This window comes from Pleuronectes platessa, chromosome 2 (assembly GCF_947347685.1).
Source record: "Pleuronectes platessa chromosome 2, fPlePla1.1, whole genome shotgun sequence".
NCBI classification, from domain to species: domain Eukaryota; kingdom Metazoa; phylum Chordata; class Actinopteri; order Pleuronectiformes; family Pleuronectidae; genus Pleuronectes; species Pleuronectes platessa.
This window is the reverse complement of record NC_070627.1, coordinates 28,512,325-28,528,877: the sequence shown is the minus strand read 5'-3', so window position 1 is coordinate 28,528,877 and position 16,553 is coordinate 28,512,325. Positions and strand designations below refer to the sequence as shown.

General features: G+C 39.2%; 1 protein-coding gene across 2 annotated transcripts in view; it reads left to right on the top strand.

The window, feature by feature from the left end:
- plxnb1b (plexin b1b) overlaps nt 1–16,553 on the top strand; it is a 98,934-nt gene that overhangs the window by 10,258 nt on the left and 72,123 nt on the right. For both annotated transcript variants that reach the window (XM_053429750.1, XM_053429742.1), the window contains exon 2: nt 12,144–12,214. The gene's annotated coding sequence lies outside the window, so the exon portion shown is untranslated. The remainder of the gene's footprint in view (nt 1–12,143; nt 12,215–16,553) is intronic.

The following is a 16,553-nucleotide window of genomic DNA, read 5'->3' as shown; positions in this document are numbered from 1 at the left end:
TTGTGAGTGTCTACGTCATCATTTCCAGACACTTCAGTTTCTCCTTGTCCAGACTAAAACGCAGACCCAGAGTTTTCAAACTCAAACGGGTCCTAAACTAGGCTGTTTTACTGGCTCTAAAACTCGGAAGTAGTGAAAATCCCAGGCGTATATTTATAGCAGCTTTGATGCATTTTCAGATGAAAACATATAACTGTAACCTATCAATGCATTTGTTTTTGTGTCTAAATTTGTGAATATGAACTCCTGATGACACCTATTTTTGTACACCATTAAAGTATACTCAGTATGGACATATTGAGAATTTGTATACAACACAATTAGTGAACGTAACAAAAAGTGATTAAAGAACCAACAATTGCCACTTGCTGGTAAGCTGAGCAGCAGTATATGACCTGACAATTCCCCTTGGATTTGCTCAGCTGTCATTTCAACATTTCTTAAGCTGATCTGAAATTTTGGTTCCATGCCTCATTTGGTGAACTGTAATCCTAGTGAATAAAACTAGAACCACGGTGTGCGATATATTCTCAGTTGAAAATGTGTAGTGTTCGTCTGCACACAGAGAGCACTGGGCTTGTGTCGGTGAGGAGTTGCAATGTAATCGCTCAGCTTACAACACACTAGACTTCTGTGTAGCAATGAGCCTCGAGGTAGCTTTCATAAATAACACTCCCCTCATTGTTATTAATGGAGAACTTACAGGTTTTTTTCCCACCAGAAATAATCTTTTCCACCCGCTCCACCTCAGTAGCTTTAATCTGGCTGCAAATGAACCAGGCCTCTGTTTCTACAGTTATGGTGCATCAGAGGGGGTTGGGGCTTTTGTGAGTGTGCTTAGTGTGCTGTGCACCCCTCCTTCCAAGTTCATGTAATTAAACGGCAGTTCATTCTTGAAATTAGTTGTTTCTCCGTGAGAGCAATTGTGACAAAAACAATTATATACCCAGTTTATTTACACCAAACTGCATTAAACTATTATCCTGCTGCTTCACTCTGTAAAAAAAAAAAGTACTGAATCTATAGTAAGATCGGACAAAGAACAATTATTGTGACTGTTCAAATGTTTTACCAAACAGAATGCCTCAGTAAGCTCCTCCACTGTGTGGTTTCAGCTAGCATATTAGCATAGAATAACATAGCCTGGGGTACTAAATGTTAGCAAGCCTGCTCTGTTTGTCTCTGTATTTCCATTCATACTTTTTTTGTGCATACGTGAACGTAGCTCCGAAGAGCCTATCAGAGGACATTTAGGCTAAAAACAAAGTATAAATGACCATGTTCGAGTAGAATAGGACTGTCGGGGCTTGCGGACACGAGGATGACACCACAGGAGCAGTATGGAGTCAATTTGTGTTTTATTTGTTTTGTTACGTCTAGCCAATTCTTCAGATTTTACCTGCAGGTCTGAAAACGGAACTACTTGGAATTATTAATTATTGAATAAAAAATAAGTAGTTTAAACAGCTAGTAATTATTGCACCAATAGAGAACAACATAATGTAGTTAGAATGGCTCTAGGTCTGGAAGAAATGTTCTCATTAAACGCCATTGTCGTTTCTGAAAATAATAATTGAATCCTCAAACAGGTCGTAACGGATACAAGATGAATCGTGGCCTTAAAATTTGATTTAAAGCAAATAAATATTGGTAAGCAGAAAAAAGACAAAGGCACATACTTTTTTAAGAGTGAAGTAACCAAGCATCCTATAGACAATTACAAATGATCTCTTTCCAGATTGTTAGTACAGTGATGCAACATATTGTTGCTTGTATCTTGTATCCTATATATGCAGCCTTCCATAGAGTGTATAGTGTTACACTGATCCATTCAATCTTAGCCAATAGTTGTAAACATTTCCATGGAAACCGTGTGGTCCACCAATCAGGAGGATTATCGGTCGATGAGATAAACGGTTCGCGAGATAATTTTTCCAAATACCGACAACGAATGTGGAATTAGAAGGTAGATAAGGTCTTAAGACCCAGCACCGTAAATCTGCTCTTGGATGTCAACACATGGAGTTAAAAAAAACAGTGACAGAATTAAATGCAGACAGATGCGTTTTTTTATGTATTAAACACAACATTATGCTCAACACCATCAACTCTATGCAACAATTTGTATTTAAAATTGATAACTGTTGTAATTTGAGTCTGCAAATTAAAGCAAAGATTTGAAGGAATCATCGGCTGAAGTCAAGAATATAAATGCTCTGCCAAATTAACATTTATTATGCAGTTTGATATGTATCTGCATTTCTTGTGCATTGCAGACATCTAGAATTATTGCAGTGTTTAGGAACACGTACAATTCAACAGCATTGGTAATTAAACTTTGTCCACATAGAAACTCTGGCAGAGGAAACCAAACGCATGTTGCTGCTGCATTTAAATCAAAAACATAATTATCATATTATTGGTTGAAATAAAGAGTAAACAGTTGCACTCGTTTTCCACTCATTTGTTTGTCCTTCTGCAGACGAAGAACAAGGCTGTAAAGTGTGTAACTCAGCAGGAGGGATGATCAGTGATGGGAGCTGTAAAAAGTTTTACAGCTCTATAACGACTCCTTGTTTTGACATTGACGCTGTGTTTTACAGAAACACATTAGACATTGTTTCCACTGGAGGAGTTCAGACTCATTGTCAATTATCATGTGCCTTAACTTTCCCTTATTTCAAGAATGAGCTCATTTTACAGTCATTGGCACATTGTCTGCTATTGTTATCCTGCTTTTCTAAAGGTCTCTTGTTTCAGGTCACAGGGTTGGATAGAGTTAAGTCTCAAGCATTGATATGAGCAATATTTTCAATTTCATTACATTTGGTACAGCCTTTCAAAACTTCAAATCATCCCTTCCACAGAAGTACTTTATTATTTAAAGGACCCATCGTATGCCCATTTTACAACAGTTAATATGGTTCCTTGGGGTCTTAATTAAATGTCTGTAACATATTTTGGTCAAAATACCACAAGGATCATTTAAAACGGCATCCTTTTTACCCTGTCTAAAACAGGCCTCCTCAGATTGGCCTGAAGGCGATGCTAGCGGGACCGTACAGAGTTAATGACCCGACATGAACTGGTCCACCCAGCGGGGAAAAGCGTTAGAGTTGATGAGGATGAGTGTGTTTGGAGAATAAGCTCCTCCACGTAAGATATCTAATGGTATGTAAAGTTGTTTCACTCGCCAACCCATTTGACTTGACAACGTTACACAGATTATTATTCTGCAGAAACGGATTTACTGTGATCAACTGAAACGTGAGTATTTAAAGTCATATCTGCGTTTTAAGAGCAGCTGTTTAAAGTAGCATTACCACTCCTAAAGCTCTTAATTCAGAGTATTGATGTTGATGTGAAGCTATTTGTCTGTCTAATCTTTTTACTTTGTTGCAATAATTTTACTTTAATGCTGTATTATAGGTAACATCTTTGTGTCGCGCTGAGCGCTAAAGCATGTGAATTGTATGGGCTGCATTGTAAATGTAGCCCATAGTATATCTTACTGGTCTATATAGGCCTACTGCTTATAATGATCAGCTACCAAATTTTTGTGACGGTGACATGACGTCATACAAAATTGCATTACCAGAAATTTCAGGCTAAAATCGCCACTGGTCCCCTTTAATACGAGCTCTTGAGGTGTGATGAAACAAGACAGTAACTGGTTGTGTGAAAACATGTAGGAGGCTTTGTGAAAACATGTAGGAGGCTTTCGGTTTTCATCAAACTTATCTCAGGTTTTTATTTCCTTCCTCCGAAATGCAGTGTCCAAAAGTCTGAGAGCAAACTTCAACACCACTGCATATAATATATATTATAGAAATTAATTTAACTGTAGTCATACCAATCAGCATTTTAAATCTGTATTTTGAATAGGGTTGCAAAGGGGCGAAAATTTCCGGAAACTTTCCGGGAACTCTCCATGGGAAGTTAAGCTCTGGAATTCAGAACTTTATATTAAAGATGTATGGAATGCCCCACATGCTAGACGTTGAATTTCAACCCTGCACTGTGCATTTCTCCATCACATGTGCAGTGCATTCTTCCATCAAATGCACAGATAATTCCCAGCATCCTGCACACTACAGCAGGGCTTTTAAAGCCAAACTACTACATTAGCACAAGGACTAGTTAAGTAAGCTTTGATGATATTACTGGGAAAATATATTAGCATGCCAATTGAGGATTGTTCATCTAGCCTATTTCTATTCGTTTATCCAAAAGACTATTCCAATTGTTTAGCTAACTATTTATATCTTTAGCATTGCATTAGTGTTTTTTACAAGCTTTTTTCTCATCTTATTCTGCAGAACAATGCCAAGTGCCCTATCTCATGTGTGGAGACATTTCACCCCAGCCAATGCAGAAGGAAAGGCTGTGTACATTTGCAAATACTGTGCAAAGACCTACGTTAAGAATGCCACAAAGATACAGAAGCATATTGTCAAGTGCCCAAAGCTTCCTCAGGGCTCAAATCAGCTTATGATAAAACAAAATGTTTATATTTATGTCTGTATATGACAAGGTAAATACAGTTAGTATGAATTACACACAATTTCCAGTTTATTCCCGTATATTCCCGTTAATTCCCATGAAAAGTTTCCAACTTTGAATATTCCTGGAATTTTGCAACCCTGATTTTGAATGCACATTGCGATATCGTCGTCGCGATTTTAATATCGGGATGACCATATAACTTTTGATAAATAAACTAACAGTCTGTTGCTAAGACCGCAGATCACCGCAGATCACCGCAGATCACCGCTCCACTCTGTCCAGCTACATATTTGGACTTTTTTTTTTTGAGTTTAGCGGCTCTAACCGTAATTTACGGTGTGTAAAAGAGCGAGCGGGACGGCTGATGAATGCACGCACTGCTCTGAAGAAAGATTCAACCCATTAAGAAAGTCATTGATCATTATGTGATGATACCAGTGTTGGTATTATGGGGTCATTTCAAACAAATCAATATTTAAACTGTAGCAAGTCAGCGAAAAACTTGATCACTAGAAGTTTCCACAGTAGAACTATGTCAGAGGCGCCTCGCAGTTCTCTCTTGGCCAAATATATTGAAATCAAAAGCGTGAATGCATGGCGCATGGAACACCTTTTATCGCAGTTTATGCCATCTTTTGCGATGCGTATATCTCGCATATTGATATCACAATGACCTATGTTCGATATATCGTGCAGCCATATTTTGAAATATAATACCCTAACTCTAAATGTATAGAAATCCAAGCTGAATGACCTTTACTTCAGACTCGGATGTCTCATGAAAATCCCAAAACCCCTCTGGCTGCTCTCTGTAGTCTATACCATTTCAGGACGTTACTAGACCACACTGCCCCCCCCCCCAGGCTCTTATTGATCATGCATATTCATTCTGCTGCCTATTGATCATGAGTATCCATGATCCATTGTCCTGAATAGTAGAAGGCAGTTAATGGGGTACAACTTCATTAAAATATAAACTGCTCATTTGTTGTTTTTTATATAGAGAAAATCTGTAATTTCAAATAGTATCTGTTGATGTTTTTGCATCAAGAGAAAAATTCTCAGACTCTTTCATTACATTAAACTTTGTGTTGTGTTAAAATTTGCAGTCCTGTGGTGAAATAGCTTTTTATGCTGCTAAACTTTAATTTACAGTGTTTTGATGTTCCTCCAGAAAGTTACTTTATTTTACTTTGGTTTTCCTTTATTTTGTTGTTGGACAGCTTAATATAGATATAGATTTTTATTTTGGATAGATTTTGTATGGGATGACAGATTAGCAGTTCACACTGGGCTATTTTTTGTCGTGTAATAATGCCTTGCAGTGCATACTTTGTGTGTTGTCAGTTTATTTAAACATTTTTATTTTTGATAAATTCATTATGTCATAATAAAAATAATTGTTAGATGCAGCCCTTATTTATAAATAGATATTGTTACATAATAGTTTTGTGTCTTTGACTCACTTTACATCACAATTTGAAATGTTGAGCTTCTTCTGAAGAAGTGGTTGTGCTACTCTGCTGAATGAATTTTGTGGAAATACAGAATGGATGTGATTTGATCTTCTCCACATAATTGGAAGGAAATTAAAATTAAACAACCATGTTCCTTTGATTGGATTAGGTGAAGGCCCAGCTCTGTGTTTCCAAATCCCACAGATAAACATGCGAGTCATCTATGGAGAGATTTGTGTGTAGTTTCAGTTTAAACGCATTTTAAAATCTGAGCCAGTTTATTTTTTGGCTGTGTTTTAAACTATAGATCTCTTATAGAGTGTTGGTCAATGGAAGTGCGACAACTGAACTAAATAAAATGGATTTGGCGCGCTGGCATTGGGTGATATCTTAATTGATTACCCCTGGGCAACCGCCGCTGCACATACGATTCATTTTCTAGCTTCATCTTAAAGCAAAGAACAACTTCACATTTAACCCGTGTGCCACTTTGCATGACAGTCAAAAAGAGTTTCTACAATAGTGCATCTGCTGCTGCAGATGAAGATTTGTCTGGCAGCTCTACTGTGAGCTCTACAGATGTGTGAAAGTGCCTGGCAGGGGTGGCTGGGACACACCAGGCTGCTGAGCCCAAGGAGGGGAAAAAGCCATGAGGCGGTAAGGATACGCACAGGTCATAGCCAGAGGGAGTGTGACCCTATCCACTGAGGCCCCCCTCAAACATCAGATAGGCCGCCATTCAGCCCACATTTGAATCATTCAAAAGGAAACTGGTGCTGCTGGTCAATCCCTAGTTCAGACATTTTAATGTGCAAAAAAATTCCACAAAACTGAATCATATAAGTAGATAATAAAGTTTATTTTTCAGCTTTCAGTGTCTCTGTCTCTCCTGCTGTCTCTTGAAATGATTTTGAAAGTTGATCAAATTACATTTAAACCTCTTTGACATAAAAATTATCCCAATTACAATAGTAACGCCTGTTCATCGAACCTCATGTTGCCCAGTGGAAGCGGGGGAGGGCTCAGTTCAGATGATGTGCATTGACCCATTCAGTTCAGTCACCGATGTGAGATTAACCTGTGTCACTGTCAGACGGAAGGGACTGACAGTTTTACGAAAGCAATTTTCAGACTTAAAAAAGTATGGACAATGGAGTCTGGAAACTTTCTGTAGTTTGCCTTTCACATATGAAAAAGCAGTGTGAGATTCTCCAGATCGGGAACATTCACAACATCAGGAAAATCTCCAGAGCGTTCGGATGAAGGATGGCGCATAAGTAGAACATGCTAGAGGCAAGAATAAATTCCTCAGTGGAAATCATGTGTTGATGTTTACAGCACATCAACACTGGTGTCTGCCTGTAATCTCGTTATTTTACCAAATTGACATCCTTGTCGTCATCTTCTCCATGTCGCCTGTTCAAAACGTCATCACCGTGCCCACTTGCTCGCTGTTAATCCTATACAATATCCTGCTGTTTTCTCACGTGGGCTCACTCGGACATTATCCAGAGTTTCTATAAAGGGGCTGGCTGGAAAAACGCGAAACAATGTCTTCAGCAACTGACTCAAGACATTGTGTTCTTACAAACATATCCTGTAGATAATTTCCGGAGATTATCCGGAGTGCACTGCATGTCTGAAAGCAGCTTAGTTTACATCAAAATGTTAGCTTCATTACCAGCCCGTTTCTGTGGATGGCAGCATTAGTTGGTCCACTGTCTGCATCAAGAGTGAAATGTTAGCTCGAGTGACAGGGAAGATCCAGACAATCTTGTTACCCAGACACTAAAGCTTGGACTGGACCCATTTCTCCGACCCCCTGGGTCATCATGGGGATTGGCATTTATTGTTTTGAGTTAAATGTCTCAAGTGTTGGATGGTTTGCCATGTTTAAACATTCATGATCTTCTCATGATGAATTGTAAAAGATCTAGTGATTCCTTAACCTTTTATTTAGCACAATCATAAAGTCAATTTAGTTTGATTTTCTCTGTACTTTGGTTTATGACCACATACCTGCAAAGCTAATATCAATCCTATCAGACTCATCTGTTTTGTGGTTAGTTCTTATAGTTAATTTATAAGTCAAAGATGGTAAAATAAGATGGTTACCTTATTAAAAGTAACCCCTGTTACAGCAACATGAAGGCAACACAAATAATTGTGAAGGCCAGTGAACATGATTCAGACAAGGCTTGTATATAAAGGTTTGATGCGGACCAGGAAACCGAACCTCCAAGTTACATCACAGACTGGTCCCCACTACAGACTCAAACCACTAAACTCTTACCATCTTCACAAAAACCATGTCAAACAATATATATATATATATATATATATATGCTTATATTCATGGCTTTTTTTTGACAATGATTCAGATTTAAACTCCTGAGTGGATTTAAAGTATATGAGACAAATATCTTAAATTTTTTAATAATTTGCCATTGAGGCGTTAGATTCGGTATTAATTTGTATGAGGGGAAATGTGCATATGGATATATATGATTAACACATTTGAGACTTCTAATCTTTTAAGAAATGTCTTTGTCACATGGTTTAAAAAACCTCACTGAGGAGGAAAGCATTGGTGATTAAAGTTGGCAGATGAGACCTAGCTTATGACCCCACTGAGTGTTTACCCCACTGACTTAAAAAAATCAATCACTGCTAATACGAGTTGGGGGAATTGGCCCACATGCTATGTGTGCCATGTGTTGTTGTCTGATTACGAAAATGTTTTTACCCTGTTTTGCATGCCATTAGAAATCAGTCCAATTTAAAGACTCAGCACATGTTCATCCTCTAACTCATTAAGGATTAGAGAGTCTGTCATTCCTTCAAAATCAAGTCGAAAGATTAAACCTTGTTCTTACATTGCTGTAGAACGCCTCCAAGGAAGTTGTTCGATTCCTTGATTCAGTAACACATTTACCTCTGGCTCTCAGAAATTCAACCACAACATCTGCCATGTTTATGATGGCATTTGTTGGTCAAACTTTAGTTCACTGTGAAGTGGAATGACCAGCTGTGGGTAAAGGAATGAAGCAGGATGGCAGCAGTGCCAGTGAACCTGAGAAGGCAGGGCAGGAGTTGTATTTAGAGCCTTTATATATTTTCCAAAGCGACAGAGAAAAGAAAAAAGAAGAAATCTCTAGTATTTAATTACAGAGTGGCCGTGACCAAAGGCACACTGTCAATAGTAGTTTCAAGACCAACAGCTTAACAACCTCAGGAATGGTGGCACTGTTGGTTTGGGTGATGCTGCCTCATTTCCTCCTGTGAAGAACCACGTTTTTAGTTGTGTTTTTGACCAGCTCCACAGAATTGACAAAATTACGAGGCCAAAAAAGGAAAAGAAGAACATTATGGTGCCATCTCGTGAACCAAAATATGCTACCATTGCCAAGTCATTGGTGAATGCTCACACTATTTTTAGGATTTTATAATGACTGGAAATGGTCTCTTTTTAAAGTCTGTTTTCTCACGAAAATCTGCTTTGTGACCGTTTTAGTTACGTTGAATGAAATGTCTCTTGTTTTATAAGAATAATGCCTTCCTGCCTCCACTGTGCTGTGGCAGTGGAATTTGTTTTTCTCAGGTTACTCAAATCAGGTTACCTAACCTAATTTGAGTTGAGTCAGGTCCCTCTTGGCATTGTCAAAAGGTCCTTATGCATTTGTGGGATTGGGCAGTTTCAGAGGATGCCTTGGTGTTATGTCCCTCCCCATAGAGTTTGTCAAGGGAGGGGGGCTGTCTGACTGCCCTTTTTGGCTGGTGACTCACAGGTTTTGGCACGGGTGAGCGAACATGCCATGTTAGTAGTTGAGTCTCTCTAAAATGTTTAACAATAAGAGGCCTGGCTTAAATTGGCAAAGTCTCTTAACGACCAGAAAGGGATCCATGGAGGCCTAACTATATCCGGATTCTGTTCAGTGAGTGCTCCTACATAAGGCTTCTTTATTTTGCCTTGCCTTGAAAAAAAGCTGTTGGCTGAGGGACACAGCTTCCCTGGTTCTTATCTCCATAAATGGAACATTTCCACAAATTCTCCAAGAAAAGGTGCTCTCGGCTCTCTGATAACTCATCTGCAGCCGTTTTTGTTTGCTCAACACGATAAATCACTGTGTCATACAGGTCAGCTTAAATCCTTGAACAAGGAGTCTCTGAAGGGGGCACTGATTGGAGCACAGAGTGCAATCTTTCTGGTCCCGTCACATCAATTATTTCAGCCCAGATTGGAAACTAGACCAATCAGCGATCTTGTGTTTTGCCCCCTGCCCATTCATACCAGTTTCCACATGTCCTGAAGCTGGTTGGGCAAATCTTAACAATTAATTTGAGATGGGGCAGGCTTGATACAGTGACTGTCAGAGGAGCGCTGCTACAACATAAATCGTCATGTCTGGGGAATCTGCTACTGTCATTCTCTGATTGGTTGTATTTCTGCAACCGTAGATAACAGGCATTGGTATTTTAAAATGAATCGAGAGGTTGGAAACCATCTAAAAAAGTGACACCAGGCTACTATCAATCTTGCCCAGATTTACACCAGATTTCACTGTACTCACAGCCTCAAAGTTGTCACTCTCGCATATTCGTTCTATTTATTTTTGACCAAGTTTTTTATGTCTGAGCTAGCTTCTGACCTGTGGGAAGCATCACACAAAAAAGACCCAACTCATCCTGGGCAGAGGAGCTACTGGAACAGTCAGTAGTGGGCTATAGAGCGTAAAACTTGTTAGTTTTTCTGCAATCTTGATACTTGATTTGAGAAACTCCTGGTTTGACCAAGTTTCATCCAGGTTGAGGCAGAGTTCCTTAATAAAATCATTTATCTCTCCTGTGTGAAGGAAATCAGCCTTTTTATGCTTCAGGACACCTGGACCTCAAAATACGCATACAATTAGAAATGAGAATTGAAGGCAGTGAAATCTGATGAATTTTCAGGCATTCATTAAATCTGTTTTCCAGAATTTGGTCCAGCAGCTTGTGTTTTTGAGCCTGTTGATAAACTGAATTCAATTTAATTGATTTCAACCAATGGTTTATTTAATATTGCCCAGACCATGTCTGCTAACAATTTCATTTGAATACAGAAAAATTAAATATGAATTCAAATTTGATTTATTTATTACTTCAATAAAAATGTAAACTTGAGCTGTGAACAGTCACACTCAACTGTCTGAGAGGTAAACACTTTTTACATAAAAGTGGAAGTTGAGCGTGAAATTAGTCTTTTTGCCACTGCCTTTAAGTGTCTCGAATAATCTATTGGTACACCACATTCATATTGTCTTTTCCATATAGTTTCACTTCAAATGCTAGATGTATTGCTAAGCTGTAAGCTTGCACAAAAACATAACTGGGGAAGTTGAGGAATGCTGTTTGAAGTAATTGTTTTTGTTTCAATTGATTAGATTGATTCATTTCAGTTCTAATCATACTAAACTCATGTTGTTAAGGTGTTTGTTCTTTGTTAAGGTGCATTAAGTGTGTAACTTTCCCTTCCTTTTGAATGGTAGAGTTTATAAATTGTTTCTGAAACACTTTTTGGCTTAATGTTCTCCTCAGCCACAGACACATACACCTCTGAAACAGAGATGATAGCCAGAAGTGGGGTTGAGTTTGATTCAGATATTTTTGACAGTCAAATTGATGCGAGACAAATTTCATTTGACAAACATTTAATTTGAATGTGTGGTTGCATATTTAATGAACCATATCTGTGAATCCTGTTTTCATACAATACATTTCCGATATTACCTCACAGAGCAAACTTCATAATTTTGTTCATTGCTTTGTTAGATTATGATTGCTGTGTTTTCAAAGTGTTAGAGCAAAGTAATGTTTAATGGTGTTTAATGTCTTTTTAAAAGGTGACTTCTGTTGCAGCTCTTCTCTCACTATGTTCAGCGAACAGTACTTGCCTTGTACAAAGAATGGTCACTGTCACCTGCATAACATTAATTAAGAAAACATGACAGGCGTTACAAATGGCTGAAGCTGAACTTTGAACCGGATACATTTCAGCCACTGGCTCCTGCTCTCATTATCATTTTCCACGTTTACTCATTCCTCATAGACCATTTTTGTTGTACTATGTGACATTCTTTTGGCTTTTAAGAAAGAAGGCTGTACAAATATGCTGTATCTGACTTTCTAACCGTCTTCCTCCAGGTTTTGAAAGATCCTCATTGGAACCATGGAAAGTTTGGAAATGGCAATAAAAGAGCAGTAGACTTCCACAGGTATGAAACTAAATTTCTCTAATGCTTCACTAATGATTCCTGGAAACATGATGCACAGTTCACACAAATGATCCTTAACTCATTTTATTCTCATGTAATCACTGTAAATTGGATTTATGTTTGGCTGTTGCCAATGCTTTACAACGGAATAGGCAGATATGTCTTTAGGGGGTGATCCCTCAAATGTTTTAAATTATTTCTTTCAGTTTGACTGAATAATACAATAGCTTTTAGGATTTTAGTTTCTTCCTCCTGCTGTATGAAGTCCACACACACCCCAAACCACATCCCATCACTCTCCGCAGCTATTTAAAGCACCAGTGGCAAGTCCCAATTACTCCTCCCCATGCCAAACCAGAAGCTCAGGCCATGCAAAAGGAGGCCTCCCCACTGCGACTTCTGTTTGTTTTCTTATTCCATTTCCCTCTGTCAGCCCTCCTCCTTTGTGCTCTTACTGTTTTTGCCTTCACCAAGGATTATTGTGTTTTTACTGCAGCTGAACTTTGTTATATAAACTAACGCCTGATCCCCCTTCCTTGATTCTCCTCCCTGTCCCACTGCTCTGCCATGCTCCTGTCTTTTTGGCACTCCCACAAAGCCCAGTGTTTTGATTACATTGTGAAATTGGAGCCAAGACTATTTATTCCCATGCTGGGGTAGTGCAGAAGACCTGGCTGGAGGAAAAGCCAGAGAGGGGGAGGTCAGGAAGCTGTTGTGGTTGAATCAGGCGGATGGTGTTGGTGGATGAACCGCTTGTGTCTTCTTATAACCTCCTTCTGTGGCCGTGTGTCCAGCCAGCTGTTTTAGATAAAGCCAGGGTCGCATCATTCTCTCAATAGTTTCTGCACATAGTCCAAACCCCGTCTCCCTGCTTCGGCCAGGGCAGGGTGGCAGATTAGCTTAGAGAAGTTTAGTTTGAGAAGTGTCATTGAAACTGACAGCAGATCCCACTTTGAGCTTTACAGCCAAAATACTAGTCAGTGAATACACTCACTGACAACAGGCACATCGTGTCTACTGAGTGTAGATGTGACCTGCTGATCCTCAGTGTGTGTTGTCAAATATTATTTAGGCACAGCAGTGAGTAACTCTGAGTTCACACACTGAGGTTGGATCAACATGATTTGAGGCAGAGGGCGTAACCCCAGCTATAAAATGTAAAGTTGTCTCCTCAGGCTCCACATCTAGCTTGGCAGTTTCGCAGAGAATCATGTTATCCCTGCTCATAAAGTTTGTTTAGCAAAATTACTTTTTATTCACATTTTGCAGTTCACATTCATCTAGTTTTAGTCGCACATGCAAGCGAAATGCTAGCACTGATGACCTCAAAATTCACCGTAACACTAAACTGTAACACTAATATCATAAGTTTGATGATGAATGACACCTACATTTGATGTGGTAGGGCCAGTTGGGTGAAATGTGACTTTATCTGCATGGCCCCCTAGTATAAACTCCAGAGAAATCGATTTGTGAACAGCTGGATTGGTGATGCTTCTTACACGTGACAGATGCAAAAATGAAAACGAAGACACATTTAGAAGACAGAGAAGAAAATGTCAATTTTTGTGGTGCTAAGAGCTGACATCGGTGAAGGGGTTCTGTAAACAAAGTCACGTGATCTAGTTAATGTCATCTTCCTGCCTCTGTCTGCTGCATACGTCTGATCCACCTCTTGCCTGAATATTGCAGAGGATTTGATGCTGTTGTCAACGCGTCTGTGCAGAAAACTTCCCGCTGTGTTGTGCATGTGTAAAAGGCAAGCAGCGGGTCAAGTCCTCACTCAATTTTCCTGCTTTTTCCCGGGGGCCATGTCGGAACTCCTATGTCATGCATAAATACATTTTTAGGCTTCTTTTCCCCTGCAGCTTCTTCTCTGCTTAAACGCCGCTCCTATACATTCTTCTTTGCTTTTTTTTTTTTTTTTTTTGCATGTTTGCACCCCACTGGATGATATCAGGAGATTATCTGTTCAGTCTATATCTGAAAGCAGCGTGAATGACTTGAGTGCCTGGTAAATAACTTACAAACCCATATATGCCTTTTGACTGCAGCAAAGACTAAATTTAAGAGCTTTTGCTAAATGCAAATGTAGCTTGTGAAATATGTCAAAGCTCTTATTTTTGCACTAGGACTCCTGCAGAACCAGTATTCTGCACAGACAGAGCAGTGGTCCCCGCACAGACCTCTGTTGGGGGTGGGTTAGGCTGTGGCTATGCAGATTAGTGTGCATTTAAGCCTATCAGACATCTTAACCATCATTGACTTGATAAAGAATTTGGATGGATACCAAATAAACCTGCTTAAATGAGCTCATACTGTGCCAAGAGATTAGCTGAAGTCACAGACGAGAACTGTCCAAATATTCTGTTTGGTGTTGAGTTTTACAAAACACAGTGTCACAAGACTGGTCCACAGGAGGAAGGGGGGAAGCACAGCATGCACATAATGTGAAAAACAAAGTTAAACTGTTGTTGCATGGATTCAGTTCTACCACTTCAATCATGTTAACACAGTTGTTGTAAACTTGAGTCCAGTTTTATTATAACTAGCTAACTATATTATCTATATCCAGGTTATATTTTTTAAAGGGATTCTAATGGTTTCTTCCTTATCTGTTCCTTACATCAATATGTGCTCTTTATTAATTATATAGACGGTTTTCGTTTAACATATGCTAATTTGTTGCACCAAAGTTGCATAATGTACCAAAACATTTTAAACTTCTCAATTGCTGCATTGTGTAGCTGTGTGCATTGCTGTATGCTTGCACTTTTGTCAGTCCAGACCTCATAGATTAACTGCAGCTATGCGCGTACCTGCACATGCATTGTACTTCTTTCTATCTGTGTATTTGAACCTGTCACTCAGAATTTGTTGATGCTAGTTGATGTGCACCTGCACTACCGCCATAGACGGAATGATTTCTGAAGGAAAAGCTGCAACAATGCATCCTAGTCTATCCATATAAGGTCCTGTTTTTGGTAACATGTTCGTTGGGTAACTTGTTGGTTGGGGCAGTTGGTCATTTGTGTCCATGTATGTTTGGGTGAATTCAGTTTCAGTGTTTTGTGATAAGCCAGAGACGGCTCCTGGCAGCTCTCCTGGCAACTCCATGAGTTTGTCTACCCCAGAAGAAACCGATATGACAAAGTGCAACTGTCTTCTCAGACTGATGTTAAACTGAGCTGCCAGCGAATGTGAGTGTACTGAGTGTGACTCTAAGCAGAGGGAGACCTTCTAATGACGACAGTAATGACGAGAACCCCTGTCTCAGTGCCAGAGTAAAAAGTAATTTCTTCCCTTTTATAAAGAGGCTTTTGGTTCATGAGGTAAATTCTCTCTTTGACTCTACTAATGCACAAACATGGTGGAGTGATTATTTATTTCACTCATTCCACCATTTTCTCTGATATTGACTCTTTTTCATGGAAAAACCTTTTTGGTAATATTCTGTACCAGGAACCCACTTAAACAACCAGAGAAGATGATTAAATCCACTTTGTGGAAATATTTACACAAAGTCATCACACAAGTTTTGAGATTGTGTTGCTGACTGTCAATTTTCTTCTTTCATGACTAAATGCTGATTTTAGTCTCCCAGTTGAAATCATATATTTCAGTATGTGAAAGGGTGTGGTTCAACTAAAGCTTTTCTTTTCAAACCGTTGCCGCTTGGAAAAACTGTACACCCACTCTTAGTTCTTGGGTAAATCGGATCGTCGTTGCAGCAACATTCATAGAATCACTACCTGTGAATTACCACAGACTAAGCAAGTTTAGAATGGGAACTGCAGTCGTAACATAAGAAGAAAAAAAGTCGGTATGAATGTTACTTCTTTGTAAAATAACAGGTCAAGAAAAGAACCAAAAGTCCCCCCGCTCGTTTACCTCCAGAGGTGACCATGAGGGATGTAATGACTTTAGTAATTGGCACTTTACCGAGTTGAAGCTGGTCAGTAGTACATCCATTATCACTTGATGTGTGTATGTTGTGTATATGCCAGAAGGATGTGGTCATCTCCCTAAGTGACTGCTAATCATAAATCCATCTCCAGAGGACTGTAAATTAGTGTCAGTCCATTTGTTCTGTGGGACTAAATGTTCATGATGACAAAAGAGCCTTTCGGAAGGAAGCAGTGTCAGGCGGCAGCTCGAGAGCCACACACAACATATGTGTGTTATGTTGTTAGAGCACCTCACTGAGCCATGTGTTTTTATATATGGTAAAAACGCTAAGCTAACATCAAGCATTGAAAAAAGCACTTAATTTGCCATTCACCATGGAAGGTTCAGCTTCCCAAGGGGTACTAATGTTAGCCTGCAGTATTTAGCTTCT